The following is a 15,392-nucleotide window of genomic DNA, read 5'->3' as shown; positions in this document are numbered from 1 at the left end:
GTGGTTTATTGTTATATAAACTGTGAAACTGGGTGACACTGTTTTGTACTGAAGCAAATGGTTCTTCACTTACTCTACGTTATCTTTAGTGATCTCACCCAGCCTAGCCTCGATTGTCACGTTAAGACACATCACAGAACGTGAAGTGTTCCTGAGAAACCATAAATAAATGTCAAAAAGGACGTTCGGATCTTTCATCCACCCGGAGAACCATTAGACTCAACAAGTTGCTCCGAATCGGTTCCAATCATCTTGAAGCATCATTAGCAGAATGTGGAGTCGCTTTGAAACTTATGGTACAATATTTAAGGTATACGAATAAGGCATATCATTGTCTACATGTGCTTCTTGAATTGTAGTACGCGAAAATAATAATAAAATTAATGACAAAGTTAAAAACAAAACAGACACAGATTTGATTGAGAAATGCCATCAGGTCGAAACTGAAAACTATCATCCCATATACGGAAGAACCTTTAATGGAAAAACTGCTTCATCTATCGCACTATGATAATTATAGAACACCACAACAAAGACAGATCGAAAATAATTAGATGTGAAATGCGATTTAATTTCAAGCCAGTCCTTTCTCAGTCCTGAGAACAGTACTTGGTCTGAACATTTTTGGGACCCAAGAAGACAGTTGCCTATCTGCCGAAATTACATTCGTTGTAATAGTGGGGCACCTACTCTGTGGACTAAACAAGTCCAGTAGTGGGCCAGTCATACATATGTAGTGATATTTTTTTTATAAATCAGTTTTGTTTTATTATTCGGCTTAGAAAGTAGGTGTATCATAAGTATGGTAGTACTTATTACTAGTCTGTATTACAAACAGACTTATCACAGTTATAAGTTCACTAAACTAACCAATAGCACAGAGACCTCGTGCTAGTGCTTTCGTGAAGTAGTTAATTAACTGAACTAATTAATTAATCATTAGTACATGCACACAACCACAGTTCAAGTTAAATCACCCAAATAACATTGTACATTACAGAGTTTGTGATATCACATATACAACATATATGCACACTTTCAATGTATATACACACACCATAAGTAAAGATAATGCACACAACACCAGCACATACATCATCATTTGCACGTACCAGTGAATGAATCATGCATGAGATCATGCCACTTTATACGAGAGAAGTGCATGAACAGGTAGAAAAATATTTAAACAAACATTAAATTGTAAGAAAGGGAGCACTAAAAAGTGAGGAAACAAGGTAGGAATGGACGTGGGATAATAATATTACCTTTTGTACAACAATCGATTACGTGCGGGATGCTTTTAGAAGACGCGTCACGTTCCTACAAGTGACTCCAGCCATTACGTTTAATTGGAAAGAGCTCCTAGAGAGAAGGAAGCCCTAGAATTTAGCAACAGCGGTTCCAAGCATGTAACACTTGCGCCTGGATGATCCCTTCCATTCGAAGTAATTAGATTTCTTATTGAACTGAAACCTCACGAAATGTAAACATGTAAAGCTATCTCTACGACATGTTCATTTACAAGTGTTTGTAGAATACAATCGATTTGCAATCCAGATTATATGACAAATCATCAGCTGTTCAGTTGGAATTAGAATGGATTGGGGAGAGGTTGTGATTAACTTTATTTAACAGTGGTTTATCCTGTCATCCGTGAAACATTATAAATTCCAATAACCTTATTTTTTCAAGTAGTCTGATAAATTTGGTCACAAAGGTTAAAATCACAATTTATAACGTTATCGAAATATTTAATAAAAATACGTATTAATGTTTATATTTGAGGCTCTTCACTACTGACAGGATCCACATATTGCACAATTAAATAATATTATTAGTTTTTATTTCTATATGTTATAGCACTCAGAGTAAAAACAAATTGCAAAATAAACAGTCAGTGAGATTTATGGCAACACTTATTATTGTTTTTCTTCCATAGCTCGTAGTCTTAACATGAACCTAGTAACCAACGATTGCAGGGATCCATTAGCAATTTGGTGCATGTATACTTAAGAAAATGTGTTTAAAAAGCTAATGGGGTCTAATGTTGAATACTTGAAAAATAGATCAGTTAAATGCTATTACGTTACGTTCAATAAAAACAAATTTCGGCTTCATATCAAAAACTCGAGACCTTGGCAAGAAATAGAATATTGAGTTTGCGAACACCAAGTAAATATAAAGTACAGGGCAAGGAACTGTTACATTTTAAATAATGGCCTATTAAACATTGTGACTGAGAAGGGGTTCACGATTCTGTGATATTCACACGTAAAAACCGGGTTTTGATACTCGTGGTGGGCACAGAACATACAGTTCTTGATTTAGCTTTGTACATACTAGCAAACAGCCAATGTTTGTTTGTTTTGGAATTTCGCACAAAGCTACTCGAGGGCTATCTGCGCTAGCCGTCCCTAATTTAGCAGTGTAAGACTAAAGGGAAGACAGCTAGTCATCACCACCCACCGCCAACTCTTGGGCTACTCTTTTACCAACGAATAGTGGGATTGACCGTCACATTATAACACCCCAACGACTGGGAGGGCGAGCATGTTTGGCATGACCGGGATGCAAACCCGCGACCCTCAGATTACGAGTCGCACGCCTTAACACGCTTGGCCATGCCGGGCCAGCAAACAGCCAAAAACACACCCTGTGAAGGTTTACTATATACATTGTGGAACAGTTAATGTCATCAAATAATGCCAAATTAATCACATTTAATTAACTAATCCGACAGATTTGATCATATTAGGTTTACTCAAACAACAAATATTTATTGTGCCATGCAAAAGTAACAAAATTTTATCAAGCTAAATAAAATAATACACTTGAAACATGTTACGATAAAATTAACGGTTCAGTTGAGCACTTTGGACGTAGAAACTGTATTTTTGTTTAATGTTTGTATTGAATGGATTTACACTGTAGTGGTGCTGCTTTGGATGCAGTGTTATAAAAAGTTGGTAAGGTATTCAAACGCCACAATATTTAAATGACTATGGATGAGATTTAAGATATCGAGGACAGTATCCTTAATTTAGTAAAATATGAGCGATTCTGGTGTTGTGAGTGAAAACTTTGATATGCACACGATAGTCGTCATACCAGCGGTTTAAAAAGTAGATTTAATAAGAATAATAATACATTGTAAAAACAACCAGAGAAACATAGTTTACATTCTCAATGCTTCTTATTTATGCATTAAGTTTGATCGTTCAATGCATTTTGATGAGGGAAACAAAGGAAAGACGTAAATGTCACTAACAATACATACACGTGTCTTTCATTATTAGAAATAATGTTTGATAATAACAAAATCCAGAAAGTGAAGACGTTATATTAAAACGGATTTGAAGTCTCATTTCATCATTACAGTTCATGCTCCAGTTGATAACCGAGTATCTCGACAATAGCCCCGCAGCTTAGTTTCCGTTAAAGAATGCTTCGTGACAAAACCGTCACGTTTACAGCACACCCCCTGCATGCTTTCCATAAGCTGTCAGAAATAAGGCCAAAGATTTCCACAGTCAGTTCCAAAATTAATTTGCGACTTCGTCAGTATGCTTTAGTATGACACATTATGAATGTTTTATTCATTCTCCACCTACTTGAAGTATATGACTATTGAATATATACCTCGTGGAAGCAACTTGTTTATATGTGAATTGTGTCACTTCCTTGACAGACAACCTTCTTGATTGCGTTGCTTATTATTTCCTGTAACACGTGGATAATTTTTAATATTGACCTTTTCGTTCGTAGATCGGGGTTACGACTTGTTGTAGGTCGCTTTTTCCATAGTTCTGGTACCCCATGTCGAGTGATGAATATTTTACGTGGAAAAGGGCTGTTAACAAACTATTTCAAAAGCGATCAGTTTTAGGTGGCATCACACCACCTACTAAAATATCTGAGAATGTCAAAATATAATTCTTATACATTCCGTTCCATTGCGACTTTACATTGGGCTGTGGTTGGCACGTGACCTGTTGAGTTGCACATTTAAAATCGTTTAAATATTGGGTAGTCAGGCCTTAGTACTAAGGGTTAGGAAGAACAGACGCAGTAATAATACAGAAGCATCATTAAAATAACTGTGAAAACATACTTTAACTATTGTTCAGTGTTTTTTGTTCACTGGGTAATGTTCGAATCGTTGTTTCACACCATGCATTTTATTTGACGTGGGTAAATTAAGGAAAGACAGAAAAGCCACTAACATTATACATACATGTAAACTTCATTATGAAAAATGGTGTTTTGTAATAATCCGCAGGGTTCCCAAAAGTTTCCTGTTTTAAGAGTAAATACAACAAAAATAAAGAATAATAAATACTTTTATTTCTTGCTTTTGAAGTTTATATGGTTTGTTGTAGCCTATAAGGTGCATAATTGTTCTCGTGATTTATGGCACGCGCACGTTTTATTCACGTGATAGCAATACAAACTGCAACGTTGAGCGTCTCATACGTAATGCCATTTTAGTTTCTATTGATTGACTGACAGATAACATACTACTGTAGATTAGTGCAAGTAATCAAAACAGGTGACTGCTCAAGGAGACTTTAGGGAGATTATAAATACTTGATGTGCAGACAAACAGTAACTGATATATAACTTGTAGATTTATCTTACAAACCGTTAAGTTCTATAACTAATGTTCTTGTTAGAATAAATATTAACAGACGAAAAATAACCAAATAGGAACTTTCCACTGACGTACGTAGATAATTAAGACAAATATTGGTTCGTACCTGTTTACATGCGGGCGATGTTGTGACTGACTATATTTACCATTCATTCTGTGTACAGCATATTAACTTAAATATACTCAACGTTGATAGGTCGCGTGCCATAACGTAACAGCATGGAGAACAACGATAGAGGTATAGGAAACCAATGGGTAAAAGATGAAAGATATTGGTTTAAACAAATTACAAAGGTTAGAGTACGGTCATGCTATCACGTTTTATACTTTTTTATTATATACGGATAAGTAAGCAACTTTTTATATTGTCTTTTTATTGTGTGTGTGTTTGTAGGCAAGCTTATTTAGAAACTTATAGAGTAAACATACCGCACATTGACTGAATACTGTGTGTTACTAGGTAGCTTTAAATAGACGTTTACAGAAAATATTCAGAATAGTTGTTGTTGATAATTTACACATTTTGAGAACACTTTCAAAACAGAGCCTTAAATGGTAGTTAATTAAAGACAAGAACAGGTATGTCACTGAAACTAACGACAAGAACAGGTACTTTACTGGAACTAGCGACAAGAACAGGTATGTTACTGAAACTAACGACAAGAACAGGTATGTTACTGGAACTAGCGACAAGAACAGGTATGTTACTGAAACTAACGACAAGAACAAGTACTTTACTGGAACTAGCGACAATAACAGGTATGTTACTGGAACCAGCGACAAGAACAGGTATGTTACTGGAACTAACGACAAGAACAGGTATGTTACTGAAACTAACGACAAGAACAGGTATGTTACTGGAACTAACGACAAGAACAGGTATGTTACTGAAACTAACGACAAGAACAGGTACTTTACTGGAACTAGCGACAATAACAGGTATGTTACTGGAACCAGCGACAAGAACAGGTATGTTACTGGAACTAACGACAAGAACAGGTATGTTACTGAAACTAACGACAAGAACAGGTATGTTACTGGAACTAACGACAAGAACAGGTATGTTACTGAAACTAACGACAAGAACAAGTATGTTACTGAAACTAACGACAAGAACAGGTATGTTACTGGAACTAACGACAAGAACAGGCACTTTACTGGAACTAACAACAAGAACAGGTATGTTGCTGGAACTAACACAAGAACAGGTGGTTTACTGGAACTAGCGACAATAACAGGTATGTTACTGGAACTAGTGAGAAGAACAGGTATGTTACTGGAACTAGCGACAAGAACAGGTATGTTACTGGAACTAACGACAAGAACAGGTATGTTACTGGAACTAACGACAAGAACAGGTATGTTACTGAAACTAACGACAATAACAGGTATGTTACTGGAACTAACGACAAGAACAGGTGCTTTACTGGAACTAAAGACAAGAACAAGTACTTTACTGGTATGTTACTGGAACTAAAGACAAGAACAAGTACTTTACTGGAACTAGGGACAAGAACAGGTGCTTTACTGGGACTAACTACAAGAACAGATACTTTACTGGAACTAACGACAAGAACAGGTATGTTACTGGAACTAAAGACAAGAACAGGTATGTTGCTGGAACTAAAGACAAGAACAGGTATGTTACTGGAACTAAAGACAAGAACAAGTACTTTACTGGAACTAGGGACAAGAACAGGTGCTTTACTGGGACTAACTACAAGAACAGATACTTTACTGGAACTAAAGACAAGAACAGGTATGTTACTGGAACTAAAGACAAGAACAAGTACTTTACTGGAACTAGGGACAAGAACAGGTGCTTTACTGGGACTAACTACAAGAACAGATACTTTACTGGAACTAACGACAAGAACGGTCAAATTGTGTGTTGGATTCCGTGTAGCATTTTTATAGAGTGGTTACATTAAAAGGTTTAGTTTTGACAACAGATTTTAAATTCTAAAAATGATATTTGACACAATTTGTTGGTAAACTGGTAATGAACGTAGTATATGTTGACAGACTCCATATTTCTTTTAACTGGTGTTTTCTTGTTTGAAAATGTGTTTCCTATGTAACACATAATGTAACACAAGTCGATGTTCTTTACGATATTAACAGTAAAATATGTTCTCCACAATATGAAAAATTGGGTACTTTTGGTGTCATCAACGTAAATGTATGTTCATATTATACTGAAATGTCAGTAACTGTAATCTGCTATCGTCAGTTAGTGTTTCCCAAATAAAGAAAGAATGAACGATCTTTCAGAGTTGTTAACACTGGTTTCTATTTTTTATATATATAATGAACGAGCAAGTAACCCCTTAGAGATAGTAACACTAGTTAGCGTTTTCTACATAATGAAAGTGCTGTGAACACTTAATTAGTGTTTTATACATAATGAGAGCGGAAGTAATGATTTTGAGTTATTAACAATAATATATGCTATCTAAATATGAAGCAACGAGTTCACACTTGAATAATTCATATTATATGGTCGTCACATTTAGGTACCTTTGCGTGTGTCTCCTGGCTAAGTATACTGGAATCCATACTCACATTGTATCGTAGCGTTCTGTCAGGATTACTAAACCTACTGTTTCTATCTACATATATCGACATTATAAAAATCTATATGCTGAAGTGAACTATAGCAGTGAGAAACACTTGTTGAAGTGAATATTACATTTGTACGTTTTTTTTTTCAAGCCAAAGACAAAAATATAATTCGTAGAATATTCCAAGTTCATACGTTCTTAATGGATTTTACTTGCTAATTGCAACGTTATGTTATTCTCTGATTTACGTGAAAACTCCCAGTAAGAAGACAGATGTGTACTATCAAATAAAACATATGATCAGTTGGATGAGAACAAATGGAAACTTCTTTCGTATGTTCTGGTTATTATGTTAAACAAGGATGTGTAAAAACTACAATTATATTATTCTACTTCAAGTTGGTGAAAAAAATTCATGTTCATTCTATTTTGCTTTAGAATATTCCTTATTATTATGTGATATTTTTACAGTTCTGTTAACGCATTAGGACATCTAGAAATCTGTTTACGTATCTAACAGAGATCAAGGTGTAATTGAATATTTATAATTACTTCCCAGTGACGCATACTTTAAATATTGTTACATTTATATCAGAAAGGAGGTTAATTGCATGTAATAAAATATTTCAGGACTATATTATATTACTCTGAATATCACTAGAAGTCTATCTTCATGGTAATGTGAATATTTGAATATCATGGTTGATTCAAGTACTAGAAACACACATATATTTCTTAATTATGGTTATTTTTAATGTCATTAATAGGATTTCGGGTTTATTGTTCTGTTATCGTCTCTGGACTGACTTCAAGCTACTTGTTATTTTAAGAGTAAGTATTATTTGTAGCACTATTAAAATGTTTTCAAGGTTATTGTTATATTCAGTGTTTCTGGAATGATAATTAGAGTTTAGTATTAGTTTCAATATCGTTAAACCAACTTCATAGAAGTTTTTATTTTTCCTGTCATTAGACTAATATTAGGGTTAGTGTTATTATCAATACTATTAGATTAATTTCAATTTTATTATTATTACCAATGGTACTAAACTTACTTCAGGTTTAGCATATTGTTAATGTTATGAGACATATTTATGTGCGTTATTTTCAATATCATAAGTTTGATTTCACGATGAATGTTATGTTATCTTCGATGTCATTAGAGTGATTTTTAGTCTTATTTACTCTGTTGTTAGAGTGAGTTTATGAAAGTTATTTTCAATATAAATAGACCAATTTAAGAGTTGTAGTTAATTTTACTGTCATTAGCCTGACTTTATATTTCCCCCTCCCTTCCAGTGGGTCAGCAGTAAATCTGAAGACCTATAGCGCTAAAAACCGGGTTTTGATACCCATGTTGGGCACAGCGCAGATAGCTTATCGTTTATCCATTTGATTAACCATAACAACAGTAACAAAATACCTGACTTAAGGTTCATTCAAACTTTCAATATTATGATATTGATTTTAGAATCAATGTTGTTTTCACTATTATTTGACGGATTTCAGGCCGATTTTTCTATTGATGTCATTAGAGTGGTTCCAGTGTTATATTTTGTGTACAATGTTATGAATCTAGTTTCAGAGTTAGCGTTGTTTCATTGTTCAGTGTCTTTAGGTATACTTTCGAATTATTGTTATATCCAATGCCATTAACCTGATTTCAGAATTAGTGTTATTTTCTGTGTTATTAGACTCACTTAGGAGTTACTCTTACTATCAGTATTATTAAACTGACTTCAATGTCATTAACCTGATTTCAACATTAGTGTTATTTTCTGTGTTATTAGACTCACTTAGGAGTTACTCTTACTATCAGTATTATTAAACTGACTTCAATGTCATTAACCTGATTTCAACATTAGTGTTATTTTCTGTGTTATTAGACTCACTTAGGAGTTACTTTTACTATCTGTATTATTAAACTGACTTCAATGTCTTTGTTTGTTTGTTTGTTTGTTTGGAAATTTCGCACAAAGCTACTCGAGGGCTATCTGTGCTAGCCGTCCCTAATTTTGCAGTGTAAGACTAGAGGGAAGGCAGCTAGTCATCACCACCCACCGCCAACTCTTGGGCTACTCTTTTACCAACGAAAAGTGGGATTGACCGTCACATTATACACCCCCACGGCTGGGAGGGCGAGCATGTTTAGCGCGACGCGGGCGCGAACCCGCGACCCTCGGATTACGAGTCGCACGCCTTACGCGCTAGGCCATGCCGGGCCTACTTCAATGTCATTAACCTGATTTCAACATTAGTGTTATTTTCTGTGTTATTAGACTCACTTAGGAGTTACTTTTACTATCTGTATTATTAAACTGACTTCAATGTACTTTATACTTTCAATGTCATTAACCTCATTTCAGGATGATGGCTACGTTCACTGTCATTAGACTGGCTCGAGGGTAATTCTTATATTCAATACCATTTGATTGATTTCATTTTCATTAGACTGATTTTTAAATTGGCCATTACTTTAAATGTCATTAAAAATTGTCATCAACAGTATTATTAGGGTGATTTCAGGGTTAGTGTTATTTTCAATGTTATTAAACTGACTTCAATTTGCTTGTTAATTTTAACAAGGTTGTAATGACTTCATGCAGGCCTGGTATGGCCAGGTGGATAAGGCACTCTACTCGTAATTCCCGGGTTCGAATCTCCGTCACACGAAACATGATCTCCCTTTCGGCCGTGGGGGCGTTATAATGTGACGATCAATCTCACTATTCGTTGATAAAAGAGTAGCCCAAGATATGACGGTTGTTGGTGATGACTAGTTGCCTTCCCTCTAGTCTTGCACTGCTAAATTAAGGACGGCTAGCGCAGACAGTCCCCGTGTAGTTTCACGCAAAATTTAAAAACAAACAAACAGACTTCAGGCAACTGTTATTTTCGATACTAATTGACTTATTCCAGGGTTAGTGTTATTTTCGATACTAATAGACTTATTCCAAGGTTAGTGTTATTTTTGATACTAATAGACTTATTCCAGGTTTAGTGTTATTTTCGATATCGATACTAATAGACTTATTCCAGGGTTAGTGTTATTTTTGATACTAATAGACTTATTCCTGGGTTAGTGTTATTTTCGATACTAATAGACTTATTCCAGGGTTAGTGTTATTTTTGATACTAATAGACTTATTCCAGGGTTAGTGTTATTTTCGATACTAATAGACTTATTCCAGGGTTAGTGTTATTTTTGATACTAATAGACTTATTCCAGGGTTAGTGTTATTTTCGATACTAACAGACTTATGTGTTATTTTCAGTATCATTAATTAACTTGGTTTTATTGTTATTGCTATTTTAAATGTTACTAGAATGATTCCTACAAAAATAGTACTTCCTGATTTCAGAGTCAGTGTTATTTACAACATTATCAGACTGATTTCAAGGCTATATTACTTGTTTCTATGCTGTGATTTACAGTTTCGCGTGTGCATCTGAGTTTTGCGACTTTTCTATACTTTATTACTACGCATAAGAATACGAGTAACCAATTATAGGTCTAGATCGCTCCAGTTACTTTTAAAGGGCTTGAGAAAATATAATGAAAGAAAATTCGCTCCACAAGGCCCTATCTTTCCGAGCACCGTACACCGTATTTTTCGTTTACGTCAGCTCTCACCAGTCGAGCCTTATAATCAAAAGGATACTACGTAAGTTGACCCAATACGTTCCATTTTATAATAAGATTTTTGCATATAGCTTTAAAGGCTTTCTACACGTAAACTTTATCACTTGTAGAATAGAAGAATTTTTTCTTCAAACAAAACCGTTTGTCTCTGTAAACGTGTATTTTGAGTCATATAAATGAACGTTTAGTACAAAATCTTTCACAAGTAATATGCAGAAAATCATCACAAAACGCAAGTTCACAGACGGCCAGAGAATGATTTATTTTGCAAAGAAAGGTGAACGTTTCTTTAGCTCTTTGATTCAATTTATCCATTTTAAACAAGGGTCATATTGGTAGTCTTAAAATTTACAATGTCAGAAACTGGGTGAGCAGAGTACAAACAGCCCAATGTGCTTAGTTTACAAACAATCTTAAATTTTCAAATTTTGTCTTTACTTCTATTTTTTTAAAAATTGTTGTTTTAACCCTACAACGTTACTTCGAAATATTTAAAACCATATATTATTCAGTGTTTTTCGTTGGCTGTCGAAGTTTTTATTATTTTTCTGTTAGGAACTCGTGAAGATAACGTAATGTATATAAAATTATTAAATAATGTTTTGATACTTTCATGAACATCAAACTTGTGCTCAGCTTTCAAATAACTACGAAGATACGTTGCTCCATAGGTAATAATAACAATATTCATAATCTTCAGAGAACTGTGGGATGTTTACACAGGTTATTTTTATAGTATATTTGAAAGTTGTTATACAATATACGAACAATTGGCGAACGTTGGTTTAAATTATCAAATGATGGAATATGGAAACATTCTAAATGTCTCAGTGATCGTTATTTGTTTTCATAATTAACAACAAGGTTGAAATTAACGTTTTGTTTTTATACTTTCTAGCTTACACTAACGTTGATTTCATCTGTCTGGCTTCAATAATGCTGTAACATATTTATCTTTATAACAAGATCGGTCATGCTTACTTCCATCAGAGAGATTCATTCTTAACAAATTGGTAAATTATGAGCTTCACAGGATACACGAGAAAGACACATGAAGGACCATCCAAAGAAGATGTGGTACGGCTATGTAAGCTACACAGGATGAAAAATAAGGTAGTGAAGAACCATCCTAGTAAGATATACCAGTAATAAGAGGAGGAATTCTGCTATACAGAATGGAAAGAGACACATCAAAACCTTCTAAGGAGGATAAAGACATCAAAAATCATCCTAGTAAAATACTGGCATGAAGTAATCTACATAGGATGGAGGATAAAGACAGCAAGAACCATCCTGGTAAGATATACTGGCGTGAATTAATTCACATAGGATGGAGGATAAAGACGTCAAGAACCATCCTAGTAAGATATACTGGCATGAATTAATTTACATAGGATGGAGGATAAAGACAGGCAAGAACCATCCTAGTAAAATATACTAGCATGAATTAATCTACATAGAATGGAGGATAAAGACGTCAAGAACCATCCTGGTAAGATATACTGGCGTGAATTAATTTACATAGGATGGAGGATAAAGACGTCAAGAACCATCCTAGTAAGATATACTGGCATGAATTAATTTACATAGGATGGAGGATAAAGACGGCAAGAACCATCCTAGTAAAATATACTAGCATGAATTAATCTACATAGAATGGAGGATAAAGACGTCAAGAACCATCCTGGTAAGATATACTGGCGTGAATTAATTTACATAGGATGGAGGATAAAGACGTTAAGAACCATCATTGTAGGATATTCTAGTAGGAATTAACCTAAATAGGAGGCAGTGTAGAATCTTCTGTAATGTGGTGTGCTAGTGAAAATAAACTTTTAAATTTGGATTTTTGTTTTATATAAAAGAATGGTTTTCTCTCTTTATAGTTAATGTAAGATATATTTAGGTAAAGCTGTAAGTTTTCGTGCTGAGTTTTTCATATAATACCAACAAGGTGTAAATAAAACATCATTTTAAATCAAATTTTAAGTTTATATTTTTATTCGGACATCAATTATCCAAGACCAGAAAGAATCATCAGAATAACGACGTTGACACTGACCATTAATGTTTGATCAGATAAATAACAAAAGCAACAAAGCAGATATACAAACAGGTGAGGAGCCTGAGTTCTGGACTAGTTGTGGTATAGCGTTAAACAACTACAGTTTTCAGTAATGAGTGCTAAAAACACACAAGGACCAAAGTAACTAAATATTGACCTCTACGTAAATACAGATGTTCCTGTAATGTACAATTGTACGTTACTTCTGATTATTTATTTTTGTTACGACGAAGATACTGAAACATCTTGCATTTACTGATTTAGAATATTTTAAGGATTAAAGATAGAGATATGGAAAGGATTTTTGTTCTATGGTTAAAGGAAATGTCACTTTTAAAGAAATATCCATAATCTTAAAATTTATACAACGGATCACTCTCGTCAAATGTGAGATAAATATTATAAGATATATATAAATGTGTTCAATATGAATATGTTATCGTTTGAAGTAAGAGAACGTTTTGGATTTAACTACGACTATAGATAAATCTGTTTCAGTGTATTCAGTAAATTAAAATGTTGGCTTTGCATTCTTAAGAGATTCTTTTCGTGTTTTTAAAACGTAATTTGTAGATTATTTTATTGTAAAAAAAATTATACAATAAAGTGTAAATGGATTAGTATTTGGACAAAAGACCAACGAATAAGCATGTGATCTAAGTGACAGCTAGAATAAACTGGTTGAGTACATTATATTAAAATAATTTTATAACCCCATATGGTTCTTACCGCCTGTGTCGCCATATTTGATCAGGCTGCATTTGGAAACAGTAACTCTTGAAAATAACTACGCATTATAAGTCTCGATCGTAAAATTTTGATGTTGCAAACACACAATTCATCCTTGCAATGTTTTCATAATCCATCTAGTGTACGAGAACAGCGGTTTTGCAGCGGCCAATTCAACAGTTCAAACTCATCGAAATCCATTGGCAATGAGTGCGTTAGACGACTTGCTTTGATTGAGAAACCATGAAATCCATTTTGTTCTACAGCCGCTTGAAGCACGCAATGGTTGAATGGATATGTTGTGGAAAAGCTTGTGGATGTAACATATAATTCTTTTATAGAGGGAGATCCTTTTTATTGTGTTGCGTACCGATGCCTGTGAGACGTGGACTCCTTTTCCCAATGACTTTTATACGCGTGGATTCCTACCTGTTGCAAGGCGCTTCACTTTGTTTATCTTGCTGGAAGATTCCTTCTGGAAGATCCTTACCAAAGTTGATTCACATTCCTTTGTTTTCAATACCAGTAATTACAAGGTATAAGATTTTCATGTTGTATCCACGCAATTCCTCTCTGCAATGTTTTCATTGTCCATCTAAGTGTGATAGGAATTAAAAATCTTCCATCTGAACACATTTTTATGATCTGAGTGATTGAAAGTGTTTCATAAAAAAGAACTGTTAAATACACCTCTCCAAAGGAATCACATTTTGGCATCAAAATTACCGACGTTAGGCCAAACAATTCTAAAATGTAGTTCTTATACAATCCGTTACACCACGATTATATATCATCTACGGTTTTCACGTAACTTGCTGATTTGCATGTTGAAGACTATTTTAATATAAGGTACTTAACTCTCTCTCATTTTTGCGAGCAAATGTTTGCTTTATTTTCATGAGGCATTGTCTGAACGAGTTAACTTACTTCGTTAATAAAGATAATGAAATCCTCTGCAGATCTTGATTAAACACACAGTACATTGGAGTTTGACCTTTGAAATGGGAATGACTTCTGAAAACGTTCAGAAAAATTCACCTACAAAATCGATTCACCTACATCCAGACAATATCTATGAACAATAGTATATACCTGAAACTGACTTATTGTCTTCATCTCTACTATATAATTACTTCATTGGATAAATAAGATAGATTCATTTCACACCTAGTTGAAGTTGAACACTTATGCCTTTCTTTTTTGTCGTGAACCATTCAATGGAGGTACAACACTCCTCTTTGGTCAGGGTCGCGGGTTCGAATCCTCGTCACACCAAACATGCTCACCCTTTCAGTCGTAGGGGCGTTATAAGTTACGATCAATCCTACTTTTCGTTGGTAAAAGAGTAGACCAAGAGTTGGTGGTGGGTGGTGATGACTGTCTACCTTCCCTCTACTCTGCTAAATTCGGGACGGCCAGTGCAGATGGCTCTCGTGTAGCTTTGCGCGAAATTCAAGACAAATCAAACCTCTTTCTCTCTCTGCTATGTCCCCCGGTGGTACTGCGGTAAGTCTACGAACTTACAACGCTAAAATCAGGGGTTCGATTCCCCTTGGTTGACTCAGCAGATAACCCGATGTGGAATTGCTATAAGAAAACATACACACTCTCCGCTCCATCATCAATTTGTGCTTCGTGTATTAAACGTTGCTGGATTTTCAACGTGAAATGAGCATACGAGATATGTATAATGCTTTCATTATGAACAAAATACTTTTTCTCCTTTAGAATTAAGAGATA

At 34.6% G+C, this 15,392-nt stretch overlaps 1 protein-coding gene across 5 annotated transcripts in view; it reads right to left on the bottom strand.

The window, feature by feature from the left end:
• Positions 1-15,392, bottom strand: part of LOC143245105 (patj homolog) — a 548,212-nt gene that overhangs the window by 121,714 nt on the left and 411,106 nt on the right. The gene's annotated exons all lie outside the window — the stretch shown is intronic.

This window comes from Tachypleus tridentatus, chromosome 2, assembly GCF_004210375.1.
Source record: "Tachypleus tridentatus isolate NWPU-2018 chromosome 2, ASM421037v1, whole genome shotgun sequence".
Lineage (NCBI taxonomy): Eukaryota > Metazoa > Arthropoda > Merostomata > Xiphosura > Limulidae > Tachypleus > Tachypleus tridentatus.
This window is presented reverse-complemented; position numbering and strand designations above follow the sequence as displayed.